The following is a 22,536-nucleotide window of genomic DNA, read 5'->3' as shown; positions in this document are numbered from 1 at the left end:
GGTCAGGAACTGGAGGTGGGCGTTGAACCCAGGTACTCTGAAGTGGAACATGGATGTCGTAACCTCTAGGCCAAGTCTGACCCCATCCTGTCTGTAACCAAACAAGTTAGATGTATTGCGACTATTTTTACCATTTTTTTTTCAAGCGTGCACTGGTTTATTGACCAAACCTCACATTCCAGACAACTTGTGTGACAGGCCAGGAAACTCCTCCAGGCCTGTGGCAGCTGAACACAGTTCCTTGGTGGAAAAGTTTACTGGGACACAGCTCAGGCAGGGTTTATAAATAGGAGGCCAGCGCCTTGGAGGAGTCCTACATGGGTCTTCCGAAGAAAACGACTGGATCCCCCGAAAGAACTCCACAATCAAAAGGTGCAAAAGATGAAGAGACTCAGTGTGGCCCGTGATGGGGAGAGAGAGGAGTTCTGCAGCCACTGTGGGGTGAGGGCTATTCCTCTTCGGAACCAAGCCGGGCTCTCAGGGCCTCGGCTGGCCTACCAGTGAAGGCCTGAGGGTGGCGTCTTCTCATCTTCATTGCTTTCCAGGGAGAAGGGTGGGCTCCGGACATCAAAGTGGCAGCCATCAGGACTCTCAAAGTGGAATGTGCCCCACGTGTGCCCACTAGACGTTTGCAGGGAGTCGTGGCTGCTGTTCTGGGATGCAGGCTCCTCCCTGGATAACACTGGTTCCCTGCCTTGGCCTCGCACTGTTCCCAAGGTGCCAGAGAGGCTAAATACCCTCCAGTGCCACACCCGGAGCTGCGCGACGTCACTGCCAAGGTCACTGTCAAGGTTCTCCAAGCGGATGCGGTAGCACCCACCAGTAGACATGGGAATTCTGGGCTTCCCTCACGCCCGTGTAGACGGGGATGACAGCGACACGGATGTCCTCAGTTGTTTCCGGGTGGACACTGGAAAGCTCCAGCCAGGGCTGATTCTTCTCTTGCTAGGCCCGTAGTGTCTCCCGAGCCACAGAAGGAGGTGCTTAGTCTGGTCGTATAGAAGAAAACTTTCAAAGCGCTCCCGCTGGATGTAAACCTAATCACTGGAAGTGTAGGGCAGGCTGTCCTCATGGCTGACATAGTCCAGGCCTGGGATGGCATACAGGGCCCAGCTGTCATCATGGTTAGCCAGGGAGGTCACAGCTTCTGAGATCTCTGAGATCTACGTAGAAGTCACGGGCATCCTGGTAGTAAGTGTGAGTTTTGCCTTTCACCTCCTTAGAGCCAGGGCTGGGAGGGCTCTATGTTTCTCTGGAGGTGTAGAAGCCACATCCCTGTCATATAGCCGGGCCTGCCAGGGAAATAGGACAAGGCCTCGGTAGCCAAAACACTGTAAAGGAAAAGCTGTCCGGTCTCATTTTCCACTGTTTTTGCCCCTCAAACACTCTGACTGTTTCCAGCACTTTGCCCTCTGGTTGGTTTTGGGACGAGAGATTCCTCCGCGTTACCATGGTCGCCGCTTGAAGGAAGGCCCCTGCTACCCATGCCACACAGAGTGGCCTCGGTCCACTGTGCCCAGTCAGCGACCGGGACCACCAGCGACTGCCCACGGTCAGGGCCTGCAGGGCTGCACAACCTACCTTAGCCTGCCCAGTGCCCGTTTGGCTGCTGATGTGTTTTTACTATTATTTTAACACAGGCCGGCGCCGTGGCTCACTAGGCTCAGCCTCCGCCTTGCGGCGCCGGCACACCGGGTTCTAGTCCCAGTCGGGGTGCCGGATTCTGTCCCGGTTGCCCCTCTTCCAGGCCAGCTCTCTGCTGTGGCCTGGGAAGGCAGTGGAGGATGGCCCAAGTACTTGGACCCTGCACCCCATGGGAGACCAGGAGAAGTACCTGGCTCCTGCCATCAGATCAGCGCGGTGCGCCAGCTGCAGCACGCCGGCTGTGGCGGCCATTGGAGGGTGAACCAACGGCAAAGGAAGACCTTTCTGTCTGTCTCTCTCTCTCACTGTCCACTCTGCCTGTCAAAAACAAACAAACAAACAAACAAAAAACTATTATTTTAACACATGTTTTTCACTATATTTTCTCAGCATTTCTTTTGTCTCAAACTCCTTGTGGGTTAACTTTCCTTCTTGCTGAAGGGTAATCCTTTAGATTGAGATATTTCTTATTAAATGTCCTGTACAGTAGACTGTCTTGGAAAATACTCTAATTTTACCCTCATTCTTGAAAGAAAGTTTTGTTGGGTACTGAAATAGAAGTTATTGTCTCTAAAATATTTAAAGAAATTGGTCTACTGCATTTTGATCTCCACATTTGCCCTTATTTTTTGTTATTTTAAATATCATTCCTTGTGGATAATCTTTCTCCAATGGCTGCTTCTAAGATCTCCCATTTGTCTTTGGTATTCTACAGTTTCATTGTAGAATTGTGACTAGACATTGATTTCTTGCTGTTTTCCCAAATTTTATTTTTTAAAAATTGAATTAAAAGAAAACTTAAATACTAATACAATGAATGTCTATTTACTCATCTATATTCATGTCAACATTTTGCTACATGTATTTGACCTTTTTTTTAATTATTTGAAAGTAAGTTTAACTTTTTTCTTTTTTTAAAGATTTATTTATTTATTTGAAAGGCAGAGTTACAGAGAGGCAGAGGCAGAGAGAGAGAGAGAGAGAGGTCTTCCACCTGCTAGTTCATTCTCCAGATGGTAGCAATGGCCAGAGCTGTGCTGATCTGAAACCAGGAGCAGAAGCTTCCTCTGGGTCTCCCATGTGGTACAGGGACCCAAGGACTTGGGCCATCTTCTACTGCTTTCCCAGGCCATAGCAGAGAGCTGGATCGGAAGTGGAGCAGCTGGTACATGAACTGGTGCCCATATGGGATGCCAGCACTGCAGGTGGTGACTTTACCTGCTGAGCCACAGTGCCAGCCCCTGAAAGGAAGTATAGATCATAGGACTTCATCCTAAATATTTCAGCAGCCACCTCTTAAGACCGAATGTCTGTTACATGAACTTGATACTATTTACTCTATAAAAATGACCAAGAGTGGACTTTTAGCACAGTGGCTAAGTTGCCACTTGGGATGCCCATGTTCCATATTGCAGTGCCTGATTTGAGTTCTGGCTCCTGCACTTGTGATCCAGTTTCCTGCTGTTGCTCACTGTGGGAGGCAGCAGATGATGTGTCTCTGCCACTGTCGTGGGAGAGCCAGATTGATTTCTGAACTCCTTATTTCAGCCTGGCCCAACCCTGAATATTTTGAGTATTTGGGGAGCGAAGTAGCAGGTGAAAGATCTCTGTTTGCCTCCTTCTTTGTTTCTCTGCCTTCCAAATAAAATGAAAATAAACAATTAAAAATATTTTTAAATGACAATTCCACAGTATTAATATATAGACTGTATTCATAGTTTTATAAGTATTCTCAAATTTTCTTTTATATTTTTTGGTTTTAGATTAAAGACTTGATTAAAGGCCATAATTGGTTGGTATGTCTCATTAGTTTCTTTGATGTTTTTACAATTTGATTCTGTAATTTGCTTGGAATAAAATCCACCCATTGAAGTACGCGGTCTGATGCATGTAGCTCTATGCAGTTGAACAAATATCACCACAGCCAAGTTAGGGAGCCCTCCATCAGCCCTACAAGGTCTCTCATGGCTTAGTCAGTCTGTGCTCTCATGTAGATTCTGATCTCCATAGATTTGCTTTTTCTAGAAATTTCATAGAAATGTTTTATGTGGTCTTTTGTATCTGGCTACTTTCATCTAGGAGAGTGGTTCTGAGGCTCATCTGTCTTGTTGCATGTATCAGTAGCTCATTTGTTTTTGGTGGTGACTATTATTCCTTTATATGAATACAGCTCCCGTTGTTTATCCATTCGCTTAGTGATGAACATTTAAGTTGCTTCTGGTTTTAGGCTATTGTTTCCAGCTATCGGGCCCATCTTGTAATCCTTATGGACAAATTTTTCTTGAGTAGACAATAGTGACATTTCTGGGTTATATAGTAAGTGTATGTTCAAACTTAAAGGAAAAAAGTTGTCTTTGATAATTAAACTGTAACCTTTCTTTCATGACTGCCTGACATAAGATCTTTTAGGAGTTAATTAAATGAGCAACAGAGTACGTGATGCAACCTATTCTGTCTTGCGGCCAGTTTCCACTGCTGAATGCACTGTGAGGGCACCTCAGCTTGCTCATGTGAACACAGACTCAGAAGCAAGCCCAGCTTATTCTGAATTGCTTCTAAATCAGCTACTGGTTCTCTGACGTCGAGTTATTTAGTCCCCTGTTCCCCTCTTTTCTTACTATCTCAGGGCTATTATACAGAATAAATGAATGAAAATTATAAAGACAGTGTCTGGCACATAGTAAGTCTTACGGGTTAGCTTCTAATAATTGAGCCTGACGAGTCTCCCTCTTTTTTTTTATTTTTTTTATTTATTTTTTATTTTTTTACGAGTCTCCCTCTTAACTATTAACACTGGCCAGTGGTTTTGGATGGAACAAATATATATGCATAGGAAATCATGAGTTTCTGAGTTCTAAGACTATTTTTAAAAATATTTATTTATTTATTTGAGAGGCAGAGTTACAGAGAGAGAGAAGGGGCGACACAGAGAGAAACCTTTCATCCACTGGTTCACTCCCCAACTGGCTGCAATGGCCCTGGCCTGGCCAGGCCAAAGCCAGGATCTGGGAGCCTCCTCCAGGTCTCCCATATGGATGGCAGGGGCCCAAGAACTTGGCCATCTTCTGCTGCTTTCTCAGGCACATTAGCAGGGAGCTGTATCAGAAGTGGAGCAGCTAGGACTCGAAGTGGCACCCATATGGGATGCTGGTGCTGCAGGCCGTGGCTTTAACCCACTGTGCCACAGTGCTGGCCCTGAGTTGTAAGACTTTTAAAGAAGAAAGTGTCCTTGCTGAAACCAAAATTTACTTTTTGTTTGAAAAAAAATCTTCTGTGAAATCCAAATAATGCATAAATGAGTATTTTTAGAAAAAATCTTAGCTAAAGAGCAATACACAGGTACATGCACACACACATTCCGTCCTTCCCGTATTTTATAGCATGATGGATTTAACAAGAATTCCAAGTGTCTGAATCAGCTGCAATTTTCCTTTGTGATATCACTCGGTCTTTAGGTGTACCTTCATCACAGCATTTATTGTCATTGCTAAGGTGTTTGTTTCATCACCAGAGCGTGAGTTCTTGAAGAGCAAAGATTGCAGTTTTTCTTTAGTGCCGAGACCATAGCTGGTCCTCAATAAATCTTCATTGAGTATTTACTTGTGTGTGAATGACTGAATGCATATTTAATATGAGCAACCTCTAGAGACACCCATCGCCCCTTTTTGCCTGTGTGGGTGTTTTATTTTGGACTATTTCTGAAAGTCATCAATGAAGGAAATATTCCATGGTGAAGGTGGAAGAGATCAATGTTGACTTAGGGGGTAAACATATGTGAGCCTCAAATGTGTGTATGAACCTTGCTGTGGCATCTGGAAGAAAATTTATTTTCCAAAATAGACTCTCCATTACAGATAAAAGATATATTAGGGTTGACTGCCAAAAATCTGTTTGACCACAGGTGATTAGCCTAAGCCACTTTGCCTAAACCAAGTGGGTTATTCCATTCTCATTGCCAATGATAGTCAAGGCCTACCCATGAACTGTTTCTGTCTAATGAGACAGAAAAGGAAGCCTGCCAGAGGACTTCTGTAAAGTTATCACTCTCTTCTAAGAGAGTTTCCGGACAGCATCCTTCGTCCTGTGCACATCGTCTTACCTGGATATACACCTGGAATAACTGTATCAACAGCAGGAAGACAGAGCCAGTTCAGCAGGTGTGGAGGCAGCAGAAAGAAACTCGCATGCTGATGTTTGACGCTGGTAAGAAGTTGAAGCAGAATCCCTTGAATCCAGGTCCGCCTAGCCTTTTGTAAGATAATACTTTTCCCGATTGTTCAAGTCAGAGTTTTGTGTGCTTCAGACAAAGACACATTTGTTTAATTGTCCTAATGGTGTTTATAAGCAAGACTTTCTGTCGTACATTCAGTCCTGCTTAGCTCATCGCATTTAATTGGAATATCTCTTGAATCTCCTTTAATTGGAACAGTCTCTCAAATTTTCTGCCTTTCATGATATCAATATTTAAAAATAGAGAGAGAGAGAGGGAGGAGAGAAGAGACCTGCAGCTCAGTGAAATTTGCCTCCCTTTGGGCTTCTTTGGTGGTTTCCTCCTAAGAGATTCAGGTTACACAGTTTGAGCAGGAACATGACCTTCTGAGAGCCTCACACCAGCAGGGGCGGATACTGGGGGGCTAAACTTGATTCCATTGCTAAGTGTGATCCATTGCTGGCTCATTCTTTAAGAGTCTAAGGCCCAGATCTCAGGGGGAGAGAGAATCATCTTTCTTATGTCATCTGTGGGCCACATGGAGTCATTTCTGTGGTTTCTTGGATAGGTTTGAATCACAGTGCCCTTTGCTAACGAGATGGGTTCACAATGTACTATGAAAGCTGCCTTTGGGATAAGTGGAGACCACCCCCTCAAAGACTCAACAAGCTACTCGCTGTCCCTGGCCAGTGGGCAGCCAGAGGGAGAGGGTTCATAAGGACACAGGGACTTCTGGTGTTCCTTAAGGAGGCTGACCTTCACCCAGTGTCATTCCTTCACACCTGAGCAAGTTTAACAGTCCCGTTCCCATGGAGCCCTCCTCCAATGCAGCCCTGAGCTGTGCTTTCTATAAAAAGTAGCTGTTCCTTCATTCCCTCCACAATGGCTTCATTCTTACCTTATGAACCTGCTGTGTCAGTGCTCTCTCTTGATTTATGGAAGATTTCGAACTCCCCGAATAACTATCCCTTTTCTTTTCACGAAAGTTCATCTCCACAAAGACACTTTCATCCGCTGATTAGTCATGCCCCAGTGAGCCTGGCTAACCAGAGGCTGAATTATTGATGTGTTAGAGATGTAATCTCGAAGTCCTGGGACCGCTGAAGCAACCCCAACATGCCACTCGACAGTCGGAATCCCACAAAGTATGGCCTCCTTGAGCAGCCTTGGTCACACGCGTTCCTCCGGGTCCATAACTCTCTCTGTCCCGACCGCCTGTGAGGGCTCAGTTATTGTGGGGCGGTGCTTCGGTTGCCGACACACACTGCCCTGCACCCCAGCGTATGGCGGTGCCTTCCCAACACTCCAGTTTCCATTCCCAGTAACAAGGATTCATCAGCCAATCTCTCACCTGACACAACCAGCAGTTCATTGTATCCCGCACTGGCTGTGGCCTTCGGCATAAACCGCACCAACGCTTATGTCAACATATTGTCATCGAGTGTGCTGTCTGCCACCAGTGGCCCGGCCCTCCCTGCCCCCCGCGCCCATTGATTTTGAGCCATGTGTGAGCTTGGCTCAGCCACTGTGGAGGATTAGTAGATAGTATTGAGACCCGGCTGCACAGCACAACAGTCTCCATGGAGATGTGTGGAAATCCCTCACCAATCAGTTTTCAGTCTGTAGATTTTTTTTTTTTTGAAAAGGTGAATCCTCATTGGCCGGCATTGTGGTGCAGCAAGTTAAGCCACCACTTACGATGCTGGCATCCCGTGATGGAGCTCCAGTTCAAGTCCTGGCTGCTCCGCTTCTGATCCAGCTTCTTGTAAATGTGCCTGGGAAAGCAGGGATGATGACCCAACTGCTTGGGCCCTTGCACCCACATGGGAGACCCAGATGGAGTCCTTGGCTCCTGGCTTCGGCCTGGCCCAGTCCCGGCTGTTGCAGCCATTTGGGGAATGAACAAGCAGATGGAAGATCTCTTCTTTCTCTGTCTCTCCCCTCCTTTCCCTGTGACTCTACCTTTAAAATAAATACATAGATCTTTTTTAAAAAGGTAAACCCTAGGTGTTTTTACACATGTAGGGTCTTTAAAAAGCCCAGAGGGAAATGTGCACTATGAAAAAACTATGCATGGACTTCAAAATCTTCTTGCACTAAAACAAATATCTTTTAATTCCATTTCCTATGCACTTTGGGAAATGCCCTCATATGTGAATTTCAATTTGTTCTGTAAAAACTCAATGTTTGTTAACTGGCAGGAAAGTCCAGGGGCCCCATGGGCTCTGCACTGTAAGATGTTTAGGGTTTAATATCTTTGATCTGCAAAGAGGCCATCTTTCTTCCTACAAACATTTTTAATAGCTCCCTGGAAAGGCAGTGTGCTCTCTCTCTCTCTCTCTCTCTTTCTCTCCCTCCTACACACACACACACACACACACACACACACACCAATTTAGAACCACAGCCCTAGACAAAAGAAAACAACCTTAGCAGAAGGAGTAGACATGTGAACACCAACTTCCTACTATGAGGCATCTTCAGAAAGTTGTGTGTATTATTTAAAAAACTACACACATTTTAAAATTGTTTTGTACCAAAATGAAGTTTTAATTTAATTTTCTTTTTTTATTATTATTTTACTTGTAAGTCAGAGTTACACAGAGAGAGAAGGAGAGGCAGAGAGAGAGAGAGAGAAAGCGAGAGAGAGAGAGAAGGAGAGAGAGAGAGACAGAGGTCTTCTATCTGATGGTTCACTCCCCAATTGGCCGCAATGGCCAGAGCTGGGCTGATCTGAAGCCAGGAGCCAGTAGCTTCCTCCAGGTCTCCCACGCAGGTACAGGGGCCCAAGGTCTTGGGCTATCTTCCACTGCTTTCCCAGGCCATAGCAGAGAGCTGGATCGGAAGAGGAGCAGCCAGGACTCGAACTGGCACCCACATGGGATGCCGGCACTGCAGACCGGGGCTTTAACCCACTGCACCACAGCGGTGGCCCCTTAATTTAATTTTCTATGAACTTTTTGAAGTGCCTTCATGTGTGAGTCAAACACCCATTCCAAGAAAACATACCTTTTACTCTGATACTTAACTCCAGTGTTTGCTTTTTATTTTTCAAAAAGCAAGCCCTTATTAGCACCCAGTTTTCTGGGTCAGAAGGTGAGGTAGGAAGGCTCATTGTGGCACATGGCTTAACCCACCAGTTAGGATGCCCACATTCCATGCTGGCATGCCTGGGATTGAATCCCAGCTCCGCTTCTGATTCAGCTTCCTGCTAATGCACCTGTGAGGCAGCAGGTGATGGCCCAAGTACTTGGGCCCCTGCCACCCACATAGGAGATGTGAACGGAATTCTTGGCTCCTGGCTTCTGCCTGGCCAAGTCCTAGATATTGTGGCCATTTGAGAAGTGAACCAGCAGATGGAAGATCTCCCCATCTCTGTCAGTCTGCCTTTCAAATAAATAAACAAACACAAATTTAGGGGGACAAAAAAAAAGGCTGCTACAATGGGCTCACAGACTGAATCAAGCTATTGGCTGGGTTTAGCTTGAGCCTCTGGGAAAGAGTAGCTCGCAGGCTCATTCAGACTGATGGCAGAGTTCAGCTCCTTGGGGTTGTAGGACTCAGCTCCCATTGTCTCCTGGCTATTAGCCAGGACCTTCGCTTAGCTTCCTCAGGCAGCTCACATCCCTTCCCAGTGACCCCTCTGTCCTCACATCTGCAGGGCGCTCAATCCTTCTCTCGTTAGAAATCTCTCTGCCTTTCTCTTCTGCTCCCAGCTGGAGGAAACCCATGCTGGGCTGGACCCCTGGCCTGTACCCTCTTCATCAAGATGAGCTCACTGATCATGAGCCTGGATGTTGGGGCAGTGCCAGATTGCTATCCAATTTTCTACTGGCTTACTATGCCCATTTCTGTACCTAACTCACTGTGGACCAGTTTGATTTCTTTCATTTAATTATGCAAGACAGATGGGTATGTTCTTCCAAAAATGCACAGCACAGCAGGCAGCTCACAGCCACCCTGGCCCCAGCCCCTTTGCCATGATCTTACCACCCGGCTCTTCTCTCCGAAGAAACCACAGTTAGGAATTGGTGGGTACACAGGCAGATCATTTAATACACATTTATATGCACCCCAGGAAATGCAGAGTACTGAGGGGTGGATTTTATGAGTAAGTGCCCTACTGGACATACAGTCTGGAAGTTGCTTGTATCACTTAGCAATACTTTTTGAGGGTTGTCTGTATTCACCCCTGCTGATCTGCCTTTCTTAATGTGCACTGGTTTACGTAGGCATTTTTCTTCCCTGGTGTACATTCACAAGACACTGGTGGTCTGGCTCTGGCTCGTGCCTCCTTATGCTCATGTTCCTCTCGGGATGAAGCCTGCAAGTGTAACTGTTGGGCAGCAGGGCGGAGCTGGAGAATTCTATCACACACAGTCACATTGCTGCCCCTCAGGGCAGCTGATACCAGTCCACAGTTGCAGCACCAAGAAGCTCCCCTCCCCTCACAGCTGCCCCAGCACCAGATACTACCAAAGCCAAGTGTCGCCCATCCCAAAAGATTTCACTGTTTCCATCAGCTTTTCTCTGTTCACTAAGGAGAATGAGTCACTGCTTCCATCTTTCTTAGTCATATATGGTTCCTCTTTTCAATTCTCTCTATGTATGTTCTTTGACTCTTTTTTTTTTTTTTTTTTTGACAGGCAGAGTGGACAGTGAGAGAGACAGAGAGACAGAGAGAAAAGTCTTCCTTTGCCGTTGGTTCACCCTCCAATGGCCGCCGCGGCCGGCGTACCGCGCTGATCCGATGGCAGGAGCCAGGTACTTCTCCTGGTCTCCCATGGGGTACAGGGCCCAAGGACTTGGGCCATCCTCCACTGCACTCCCTGGCCACAGCAGAGAGCTGACCTGGAAGAGGGGCAACCGGGACAGAATCCGGTGCCCCGACCGGGACTAGAACCCGGTGTGCCGGAGCCGCAAGGCGGAGGATTAGCCTAGTGAGCCGCAGCGCTGGCCTTGACTCTTAAAATTGGATTATTTGTCCCCTTCTTATACATTTATTAACATTCTTTTTTAAAGATTCTGTTTATTTACTTGAAAGTCAGAGTTAGAGAGAGAGAGAGAGAAAGAGAGTTCTTCCATCTACTGGTTCACTCCTCAAGTGGTGTGGCCGGAGCTGCGCCGATCAAAAGCCAGGAGCCAGGAGCTTCCACCAGGTCTCCCACGTGGGTACAGGGGCCCAAGCACTTGGGTCGTCTTCTACTGCTTTCCCAGGCCATAGCAGAGAGCTGGATCAGGAGTGGAGCAGCTGGGATTCGAACTGGTGCCCATATGGGATGCTGGCGTTGCAGGTGGTGGCTTTACCTGTTACACCACAGTGCCAGCTCCTGTTGACATTCTTTAGATTTTCTACTCATCCTTTCTCTGCTACGTAAATGTAATTTTTTTTCTTATTGTGTTGTAACATTTTAACACTGTTTATAGTGTCTTCGGTCAGAGAGAACACGATTTTAATGTAGTCAAATTTAACACTTTTGCCTCTCTAGCTTGCATTTTTGGCCTTAAGATAGTAAGCCTTTCTTATATTATAATGACAATTTCTACATTTTTTCTTCTTTTCATCTCATTTATTTATTTGAGAGGTAGAGTTACAGACAGAGAGAGGGAGAGACAGAGAGAAAGTTCTTTCATCCGCTGGTTCACTACCCAAGTGGCCACAATGACTGGAGCTAAGCTGATCCAAAGCCAGGAGCTTCCTCTGGGTCTTCTACGTGAATGTAGGGCCCAAGCGCCTGGGCCATCTTCCACTTCTTTCCCAGGCCATAGCAGAGAGCTGGGTTGGAAGAGGAGCAGCTGGGACTAGAACTGGCACCCATATGGGATGCCAATGCCACAGGCAGAGGCTTAGCCTACTGTGCCACAGTGCCTACCCCTACGTTCTTGTCTTGTAATTTTAGCAGTTTATTTTTTACATTTAGGTTAAAAGTCATCTGGAGTATCTGTGCCTGTGTTTGTGTGTTGTGTCTCATGTAAGATCCCCCATTGTGGCAGACATCCCAAGCAGTGTCCTAACCACTGCACCATAGTGCCTGCCCCATCTGGCTTGCTTTCTCCTGCCTCTTGCTTATGAACTAAAATCAGGCTTCCAGGTGATGAAAGTTAAGTTTTTGTTAAAACTTAATGGGGTCGGCTGGCGTCACGGCTCAATAGGCTAATCCTCTGCCTGTGGCGCTGGCACACTGGGTTCTAGTCCTGGTCGGGGAACTGGATTCTGTTCCAGTTGCCCCTCTTCCAGAAGGCCAGCTCTCTGCTGTGGCCCGGGAGTTCAGTGGAGGATGGCCCAAGTCCTTGGGCCCTGCACCCCATGGGAGACCAAGAGAAGCACCTGGCTCCTGGTGTCGGATCAGCGCGATGCTCCGGCCACAGCGTGCCAGCCGCGGTGGCCATTAGAGGGTGAACCAACGGCAAAGGAAGACCTTTCTCTCTGTCTCTCTCTCTCTCACTGTCCACTCTGCCTGTCAAAAAAACAAAAAACAATAAAAAGCTTAATGGGGTCATCATCAACTTGGGGAGCTTTAAATGGGTTTGAGTTCTGGTTCTGCTGTCGATTCCAGCTTCCTGCTAATGCACACCCTAGGAAGTAGCAGGTAATGGCTCAAGTACTTGGGTCCCTGCTACCACATGGAAGATCTAGACTGAGCTCCCAGCTCCCAGTTTTGGCTTGGCCCAGCCCTGGGAATTTAGGGAGTAAACCAGGGGATGAGAGAACTCTCTCTGACTTTCAAATAAATAAAAGTAAACATTTTAAAAATCATTGTACTCTTTTTCTAGCTACTACCTCCTCCTTTCTTTTCAGTCTCAATCTTTTGTAGGAAAGTAACCCCGGATCAGCAAGAGACTCTTGCGTGCTTGCTCTTCTTGAAAGAAACTGGTAAATAACCCCAGTTCTTTCCGTTTTTGACCATCCAATAGCACTTTTGCTTTGCTGCTCAGTGGAGTAGGAAAAGAAATAGTGTCTTTATAAAGAGTACTTTTTCCTGTTTCTTGGCTGTGAAGTAAATTCCAACTTTAATATGGTGAAAGTGAAGTTTGTGTTAAAACTCAGTGGATGGGCCCAGCATTGTGGCCTAGTGGGTAAAGCCACGGCCTGCAAGGCCGGCATCCTGTATGGGCACTGGTTTGAGTCCCGGGTGCTCCACTTCCATTCCAGCTCCCTGCTAATGTGCCTGGGAAAGCAGCAGAGGATGGTTCAAGTCCTTGGGCCCCTGCACCCATGTGGGAGACCCAGAAGAAGCTCCTGGCTACTGGCTTCTACCTGGCCCAACTCTGGCCAGTGCAGTCATCTGGGGAGTGAACCAGCAGGTGGAAGATCGCTCTCTGTGTCTCCTTCTCTCTATAACTCTTATTTTCAAACAAATAAGTAAATCTTAAAAAAAAAAAGTAACAAAGTCAGTGTACATCATCATCTTGGGGGACAATTGGTCTACACTGCTGAGTGGTGGCCTCAGACTGTGAGGGAGGCCCCATAGATTGAAACTTTAGTGTAGAACTTCCTATTGCTCCAAGCCCAAATCACCTCTTGTAGCTCTGAAGGTATCAATCAGTGTGAATAAATTACTGATGGATGCAATTTGTTTTATTTAGCATGTCAAATCTTTGGTCAGGCTCCACAACTGGTAATAGAATTATTCAGTTACTATACATGGGGGTTAACTGTAACGTTCTGTTGTGGATCAAAAACTGACTTAGAAAAATGAAGCAGGGGCGGGCACTGTGGTGCAGTGGGTTCAAGCCACTGTCTGGGACACCTGAGTGCTAGTTCGAGTCTTGGCTCTTTCACTTCCAACCCAGCTTCCTGTTAATGCATCCTGGGGGGCAGCAGTGATAGCTCAAGTACTTGGGCCCACGCTACCCACTTCAAAGATCTGGACGGAGTTCTGGGCCCCTCACTTTGGCCTGGCCCAGCCCTGGATGTTGTGGGTGTTTGGGGAGTGAACCAATAGATGGAATCTCTCACTCTCACTCTCACACTCACCCTCATTCTCACACTCATTCTGCCTTTCAAGTAAAATTAATAGGGACCAGTGCTGTGCCATAGCAGGTAAAGCCACTGCCTGCAGCACCAGCATTTCATATAGGCAACGGTTCAAGTCCTGGCTGCTCCACTTTCAATTCGGCTCCCTGCTAATGCACCTGGGAACGCAGAGGAAGATGGCCCAAGTGCTTGGGTCCCTGCACCCACAAAAGAGACCCAGAAGAAGCTCCTGCCCCTGGCTTCAGACCAGACCAGCTCCAGCTGTTGCAGCCATTTGAGGAGTGAAACAGCAGATAGAAGATTTCTCTCTGTCTGCCCCCCCCACCCCCATAACTCTTTCAAATAAATAAATAAATTTTTTTTAAAAACCAATAGACAAACATTTTGAAAAGAAAAAAAAAAAGGAAACAAAGAGCACAGACAAACCCTGGGGAGAAACACACAATAGCACCTGCCAATGTGTGTAACTGGGAACCGGCTTCTACATCACTTTTGTGAGCCATACAGATTAGGCAGTAGATTCTCAGGTTTGCAAAAGGAAAGTCTGACAAACTCTCCCTGGGCAAATTATTTAACCTCATTTGCTCATATCTAAACTAGGAATAACTGGGGCCAGTGTTGTGGTACAGCGGGTTAAGTTGCTGCATGTAACAAAGGCATCCCGTATTGGAACATAGGTTCCAGTCCCAGCTGTTCCACTTCCTATACATTTTCCTCTCAGTGTTCCTGGAAAGCAGCAGAAGACAGCCCAAGTACTTGGGCCCTGCCATACATGTGAGAGACTTGGATGGATTTCCTTGCTCCTGGCTTTGGCCTGGCCCAGCTCTGACTATTGCAGCCATTCAGGGAATGAACCAGCAGGTGAAAGAGCTCTTGGTCTCTCTCTGTTTCTCCCATTCTCTCTGTCACTCTGACTTTCAAATAAATAAGTAAATAAATACATAAAATAGTTTAAAAAATCAAATGGAAATAATTGCACCTTTCACTTGGGTGATGAGGATAAATGAGAGACTGCTTTTAGCATAGTGCCCTGGGTTCTTCTGCAATGGTCATTAGTCTTGTTTCTGAGAGGGAAGTAACTAAGAGGTGGGGAGGCATGTCAGGAAACCTCAGTGAGATTGCATGCTAAGCCGGGGGAATGCATAGAACAAATGTCCCCAGGCACATTGCCCAGAATCCATCAACTTCGGCTTCTTCAAGCAACACTTGTGTCACCCGCTGGAGTCACCTTCACCCAGTGTTCTGAGCTTGGAAGTCGGGGTGCATCCTCTTCCTCTCGGGTTCAGCTCCCCTTCCCAACCCTCACCTCACTCCATCCACTCTGAATCTTGGCTCCAAATACTGATTGCTTTTCCTCCTTGCCTTCTAGTCCTTGCTTTGGACTAGGGGTTGCTGACTTTTTCTGAAAAGCAAACAGTTCTTGCTCTGCCTGGCTTATAGTCTCCGTCCTACCTGCAGCCATTCCTCAGTGTCCTTGGGAGATTGGTTCCAAGACCTGTCCCAAAGACATAAAATCCTGAGGAGCTCAAGTCCTTTAGAAAGATGACGTAGTATCTGCATATGACTTATGTACATCCTCCCCTACACTTGAACTCTTGTCTAAATGACTTATAATACCTAACAGAACTGCAATGCTATGTAAGTAGTCATTAGACTGCGTTGTTTAGGGAATCATGGCCAACATAAAAAGTTTACATATGTTCAGTACAGATGCAATTGTTTTCCCGTAATATTTTCGACCACGATTGGTTGAATCCAAGGCTGCTGAACCTGTGGCTATGGAGAAGCCAACAGTCCTGAGCCCTGCCATTCTAGCACAAAAATGGCCACCAAGAATTACACAAAAGAGTGAGTGTGGCTGTGCTGCAGTGAAACTCTATCGAAGCAGGTGGAGGGCAGGGCTTCCCTCTCCAGGGTCTGGTTAGCTGGCCCTGGACGTGTGTGGTTCCCGGAAAACTGAGGGAGCCCCATCTGGTTGCAGGAGGTTGTGGGGTAGGAAAGAATAATGGAGCATGTTGGGATGGGAGGAGAGCCTCACAGGACAGTGATGGTTGTGTGAAGGCCGGCATGTCCCAGGGCGGGGCCTTGCAGCTGGAACAGCAAGTTCAAAGCCCCTGAGGGCTGGTGTGTTGGGCAGAGAGCCAGTGTGGCTGTTGTGAGGGAGGGAGGAGGAGAGCAGTGAGAGAGGAGGAGATGAGGCCCAAGAGGAAAGGAGCCAGCCAGATGCAGCCGGGCCTCCAAAGCCCTTGAAGAACTCCGGCTTTCACTCAGCGCAAGATGGGAGCCGCGGAAGAGTTTGAACAGGTTGAGCTATGCTAGCTATTCCAAGAATGTAGCCATCTTTTCCTCCTGTGTCACACACTTCTTCCTTTTCTTTCTCTCCGGATATTCGTGAGCTGTCAGTTCCTTGAAAAGCCGGGCTCTGTCTTACTCACCTTTATCCCAGGACATAACAACGCCCGGGGCCAAGCGGCCAACACTGGTGAATGGTAGTGTGCTCCTCTGGGGCTTGCTCTGACTTGAGCTGCTCAGAACTTCCTGAGAAAAACGCAGTCTTCTTCAAATAAACATTTAAAAGCATATTTTCCTATGAGTAGCTTAATACATGACATATTGTCTTTAAAAAAAAAAGGTCTATCATTAAAAGCACAGCCCTTCCCCAGAGAACCAGGAATCAATGTGCTTTGCTTTGTGGTTATAAATAAATCTGAATTTAAAAGTTAATGCTTTCTGGGTGTGATTCTGTGGCATTGGAGAAGCAAATCCCTCTTTTTCGTGTTGTGTCATGGGGAAATTCCACAATCCTCTTTTCCCCTCCTCACAGAATGTCACTGCACCCCCCCAGGACATCTCTCCAGGCAGTATTTTCCCAGTGTCCCTTGGCCTGTCACCTCCTGCTGCTGCAAAGCTTGGCTCCCTCCCTTCATTCTGGCTCATCCTTATCTCCCTCTCAGAGCTGACACCAGTTGTCTCCCTGGCTGCCCACAGGGCTGGCGGCCTTGGAAGCCCAGACACACCCATCAGTAAGAGGTGATTGGCTGCCATCTTGCAACCCGTTACTTCCAAGAAGGGCCCACATTCTTTCCCACGGCATCAGAAACTTTAATGGAGGAGCATCTTAGTCGATTTTGTGCTGTTAGAACAAAATCTCGGCTTGGGCAATGTGTAGAGAACAGAAGCTCAGTAGGCCCATGGTTCTGGAGGCTGGAGGGATTCGGGATGAAGGGCACCTTCTCGCTGCATGGTAGTGTGGTGGAAGACACCACATGGCAAGAGACAGCTTGGGAGAAAGCAAGAGCTCTGACTGGCAGCCTCAAGCCCCTGGATCATTGTCATGAACCCACTGATGAGGGCTGAGCCCTCTCACGGAGCCCCACCTCCCAGCACCATTGTACTGGGAATTAAGTTTCCAATACATGCTGTCTGGGAGACTCATTCAAATTGTAGGAAGGAGATCTTCAGGAAGAGGAGTGGCACTGTTCAAAGAAGTGAGTGCAGAGAGGGGCGCTTCGCTTAGTGTTTGGGGCACCTGTGTCCCATGTTGGGGTGCCTGGATTTGATGCCTGTCTCCAGCTCCCAACTCCAACTTCCCGCTCATCCAGACCCTGGGAGAGGCTACAGGAATGGCTCAAACAACTGAATTCCTGCCTCCTAGGTGGGAGACCTGGATGGAATTCCCAACTCCTGGATTCTGTCTCCTTCTCTGCCATGGCTATTGTGGGCATCTGTGGAGTGAACCAGTAGATAGGAGCTCTCTTCTCTCTCTCTCTCAAGAAAAAAATTGCAAGTGTTTAAGAAAAGAAATGAGTATTTTATTTGCCACGTATTTGTGTATATATTTTGTGAGTACATAAATGTAGCCCACACAATGCTTGTGCTGTCCCCTGGAGCTGTCTGCTCTTTTAATCTGTATTTATCATAAAAAAAATTGAGTAGTTTCTCTTGTTCTACATCTGAAAGGTCATGTCAAAGTCCTCTGAGAACACAGTTGTCTGGAGAGCCGGCTGCAACTTTTCCCCCTATGCACACAGTTTGTAGTTCCTCCCTCTAAAGCAGGTTCTCTGTGATCCATTTTTTTAAAGAAAAAATATTAATAGTATTTTAAATTTAAATTTTAATTTTAAAGATTTATTTATTTATTTGAAAGGCAGAGTTACAGAGAGGTAGAAGCAGAGAAGGAGAGAGGTCTTCCATCTGCTGGTTCACTCCCTAAATGGCTGCAAGGGCCAGAGCTGCACCGATCTGAAGCCAGGAGCCAGGAGCTTCTTCTGGATCCCCAACGCAGGTGCAGGTGCCCAAGCACTTGTACCATCCTCTGCTGCTTTCTCAGGCACATTAACAGAGAACTGAATCAGAAGTGGAGCAGCAGGGACATGAACCGGCGCCCATATGGGATGCTGGTGCCTCAGGCAGACACTTAACCTACTACACACAGCACCAACATCCTGTGTGGTCCATTGTTATGGGTGCCTGGAACACAGAAGGGGTGTTCAGTGAACACCCATTAAATGGGTGGATATGAGGCATTACATAATGTTAAATATTGACCTCTGCTCTCCGCAACATTTTCTCCTATACAAGAACCCTTGCTGTGCCCCCAATAGGCAGCAATGAGAGACATTCATTGCCTGAGGGAATGAATGAAGAAAGGACTTTTGAGGGAACTCAGGGCTGAAACCATTGAATGGACAAATATCTGATGAATCAGATGCCTGAGAATAAGTGGGAACAAGGAGAGTGTGGGTGGTCCCTTCCTCCTCCCTTCACCAGCCCTCTGAGCTACTTTCCAGGTGCAAGACGAGGGCAGGAATTCCAAATGAGCTTGAAGAATCCGAGAGACTGAGACCTGAGCCCTGACCTCTGGTTGAGCCAGTACCAAGACCCTAGAGCAGTCACAGCTGGGCTGGCCTCACCTGGGAGCTGTAGAACGTTCCTTGGGAGTCTGAGAGTGGCCAAGTGGCCAAGAGCCTACCTCTGGGGATCGAGTCACAAAGCATCCCTGGGCTGGGGAAATTGGAGGGGACAGCTGTGACCAGAGTGAACCCACAGCTGTAGAAACCCGGGGTGTTTCAACAGGGTCAGATGACACCCAGATGACAGCAAGGTCTGATGACCGGTCTCTATCGACCTTGCCCAGCCACAGAGCTGGGGGAGTCTCCAGCTGCAAAATGAAGGGGAAACCCTGAGTGGATTGCAAGTCAGTTTTCTTACCCAGGAGACAGAGGCTTAGAGTAGAAATACAGAACAGTTACCAGAAGATAACTTTATTTCCTTTCACTACTGAGTACTCGGAAAAGAACCATGCTCACTGCAGATGACCGGCTGAGTCACAGGAAGACCGTTGTGAGTAATGCTTGCCATTTCTTTGCCCCTTTTCCCTTATCCTGATAAGATGCAGACGTGGAACTGAATTCATGATGCCTGTGTGGTTATTGGTGAGCGAGCCCAGCAATGCCAGGCCCTGTGGGGACACAGGTGCGCTGGATCCCTGCCCTACAGTGACCAGCATGAGGATGAACACGTGGACACACACAAGTAGAGGATGACAGAGGTGCTTCAGACTCAGCTACTGAGCTATGTAGGACACAAGTCCAGACGACAGTGGGGCCGGCGTGCACTGTAGCGGAAAAGCAGTCAACAGGCTGGGACTACAGAGCTTAGCCACGGGAGGCTCAGCTGCGGGAAGTAATACCTGAGATTACGATGCCTGGTCTTCCCCATGCACCTGTTTGCTTAACCGCATTTGGTATCTTCCGGACATTCTTCTAAGCATTTTGCAAGTATTTTTTCATTTAATCCTTCAAACAACCCTATAATATAGACTATATTTATTCCCATTTTTCTTACTGTAGTGAAACACATATGATATATAATGTAGCATTTTAACATGAATAACTTGGTAGCATCAAACACATTCACAGAGTTGTGTGAGTATCCCCACAGGATACTGTTTCTGGAACTTGTTCATCATTCCAAACAGAAACTCTGTATCCACTAAACTATGAATTCCCAGTCCTCCTGTCCCTGGTCTCTGACAACCAGCATTCTACTTTCTTAATAAATTTGCCTACTCTAGGCACTTCATATACATGGAATCATGTAATAGTTACCATTTTGTGACTGCCTTATTGCACCTAATATGCAGGTTCATCTGTAGTGTAGCATGTATTAGAATTTAATTGCTTTTTAAAGGCTGAATAATAGTTCCTTGTTTGTGCATGCCACATCTTTTTTTTTTTTTTTTTTTTTTTTTTTTTGACAGGCAGAGTGGACAGTGAGAGAGAGAGACAGAGAGAAAGGTCTTCCTTTGCCGTTGGTTCACCCTCCAATGGCCGCCGCGGCCGGCGCGCTGCGGCCGGTGCACCGCGCTGATCCGATGGCAGGAGCCAGGAGCCAGGTGCTTTTCCTGGTTTCCCATGGGGTGCAGGGCCCAAGCACTTGGGCCATCCTCCACTGCACTCCCTGGCCACAGCAGACAGCTGGCCTGGAAGAGGGGCAACCGGGACAGAATCCGCCGCCCCGACCGGGACTAGAACCCGGTGTGCCAGCGCCGCTAGGCGGAGGATTAGCCTAGTGAGCCATGGCGCCGGGATGCCACATCTTGTTTCTCTATGCAGCCATCAACGAACGTAGGGGTTCCTTCCATTTTTTGGCCATGGGTGAGTTCCCACTTTCAGCTCTTTTGGATTTACACCATGAAGAGAGTGCTGAATCACATACCAGTTCTGTGTTTGACTGTCTGAGGAACTGCCCTACTATTTTTTGCACAGTTTTACATTGCCACCAGCAAACACGAAGGTTCCATCTTTTCCACATTCTTGCCAATATTTATGATCTTCCGGTTTTCTTGATAATAGTCAGCCTATCTTGGTGTGAGATGATATCTCATGTGGCTTTGGCTTCTAGTTCCTAGTGAGTGGTAATGTTAAGCATCATTGAATGTGTTTATTGGCTATTTGTATACTTTCCCTGGAGAAATGTCTACACAAGATCTTTGCTTATTCTTGAATTGGGTTCCTTGCATTTCTGTTACTGAGTTATAGGAGTTCATTATCTGTTCTGGAAATCAATCCCTTATCAGATATATGGTTTGCAATTATTTTCTCCCAGTCTGTGAGTTGTCTTTTTACTCTGCTGATGGTATCCTTTGATGTACAAAGTTTTAAATTTTGATGGAACATAAGTTCACCTTTTTTTTTCTTTTGTTACCTGTGCTTTTGATGCCACTATCACCATTTCAGAAGGAAAAACTGTGGCACAGAGAAGTTAAGTAAGTTGGGTAAGACCACAGTTTTTTTTTTAATTAGTTTTTAACTTATAGATCATAGATAAAATTCTAAGAACATAATGATACTCCCTCTCTCCCTCCTTCCTTCCCCTTCTCTCTCTCTCTCACCCTCCCTCACTCTTTCTTTCTTAGTTTTTGAGATAACATCTTTTAAATTTACATTAATGTGGAAAGGCCTAATGAGTCACCAAATAAGTTTAACAAGTAAAAAGAAAAAGACAATGGCTATAAATAATAATTGAATGGAGGCCAGTGCCGCGGCTCACTAGGCTAATCCTCCGCCTTGCGGCGCCAGCACACCGGGTTCTAGTCCCGGTCAGGGCGCCGGATTCTGTCCCGGTTGCCCTTCTCCCAGGCCAGCTGTCTGCTGTGGCCAGGGAGTGCAGTGGAGGATGGCCCAAGTGCTTGGGCCCTGCACCCCATGGGAGACCAGGAGAAGCACCTGGCTCCTGCCATCAGATCAGCGCAGTGCGCTGGCTGCAGCGCGCCGGCCACGGCGGCCATTGGAGGGTGAACCAATGGCAAAAGGAAGACCTTTCTCTCTGTCTCTCTCTCTCACTGTCCACTCTGCCTGTCAAAAAATTAAAAAAAAAATAATTGAATGGAAAATGATCATTTCACCCATATGCAGTAAATTTTAAAGTAATCACAGATCATTAAAACTATAGTAATACAACATTCTTACTCATTGGTTTGACAAAGATATACAACAAAGTTTTATAAAATTATATTTGCAGGGCTAGTGCTGTGGCATAGTGGGTGAAGCTGCCACCTACAGTGCTGGCATCCCATATGTGTGCTGATTCAAGTCCTTGCTGCTCCACTTCCCATCCAGCTCTCTGCTATGGCCTGGGAAAGCAGTAGAAGATGGCCCAAGTCCTTGGGCCCCTGCCCCTGTGTGGGAGACCCAAAAGAAGCTCCTGGTTCCTGGCTTCAGAACGGCACATCTCCAGCCATTGTGGCCAACTGGGGAGTGAAACAGTGGATGGAAGACCTCTCTCTCTCTCTCTCTGCCTCTCATTCTCTCTCTGAGTAACTCTGTGTTTCAAATAAATAATAAAATAAAATCTTAAAAAGAAAACAACAACACTGATACACACAGGCATTTCTTTCTTTTTTTAAAATTCCTTTTCTTTTTTTTTAAATTTTTCACTTACACATATGAAGTAAAACATGAGGTATTTGACTTTCTGGGTCCAACTTATTTCGCTTGACATGATGTCCTCCAGTTGCATCCATTGTGGTGGAATGAGAAGGCCATGCCAAGGTGGCCACTGGCAAGCGAGTGTCAGTTACTCAGGAATGGCTTTGAAACCCACCTGGCAACGGAGCCTGCCTGGCAACAGGCTGTGATTAGTTGGGGCATAGACCGCCCCTTGACCAGATTGGCTGGTCTTGGCTATATAAGATATTGTT

The 22,536-nt window shown here is 46.8% G+C and overlaps 1 long non-coding RNA gene and 1 pseudogene across 1 annotated transcript; one reads left to right on the top strand and one right to left on the bottom strand.

The window, feature by feature from the left end:
- Nucleotides 1–494: 494 nt before the first annotated feature.
- LOC100342364 (polymerase delta-interacting protein 2 pseudogene) lies at nt 495–15,642 on the bottom strand (annotated as a pseudogene).
- Nucleotides 15,643–18,976: 3,334 nt separating this feature from the next.
- Nucleotides 18,977–22,215, top strand: LOC149126242 (uncharacterized). Its single transcript, XR_016235740.1, has 3 exons — nt 18,977–19,175; nt 21,074–21,111; nt 21,858–22,215. It is a non-coding gene; the product is annotated as an uncharacterized LOC149126242 (long non-coding RNA).
- The last annotated feature ends 321 nt before the right edge of the window (nt 22,216–22,536 follow it).

Source organism: Oryctolagus cuniculus, chromosome 6, assembly GCF_051225735.1.
Source record: "Oryctolagus cuniculus isolate XC-2025 breed Fujian yellow rabbit chromosome 6, ASM5122573v1, whole genome shotgun sequence".
In the NCBI taxonomy this organism is placed as follows: Eukaryota; Metazoa; Chordata; class Mammalia; order Lagomorpha; family Leporidae; genus Oryctolagus; species Oryctolagus cuniculus.
This window is presented reverse-complemented; position numbering and strand designations above follow the sequence as displayed.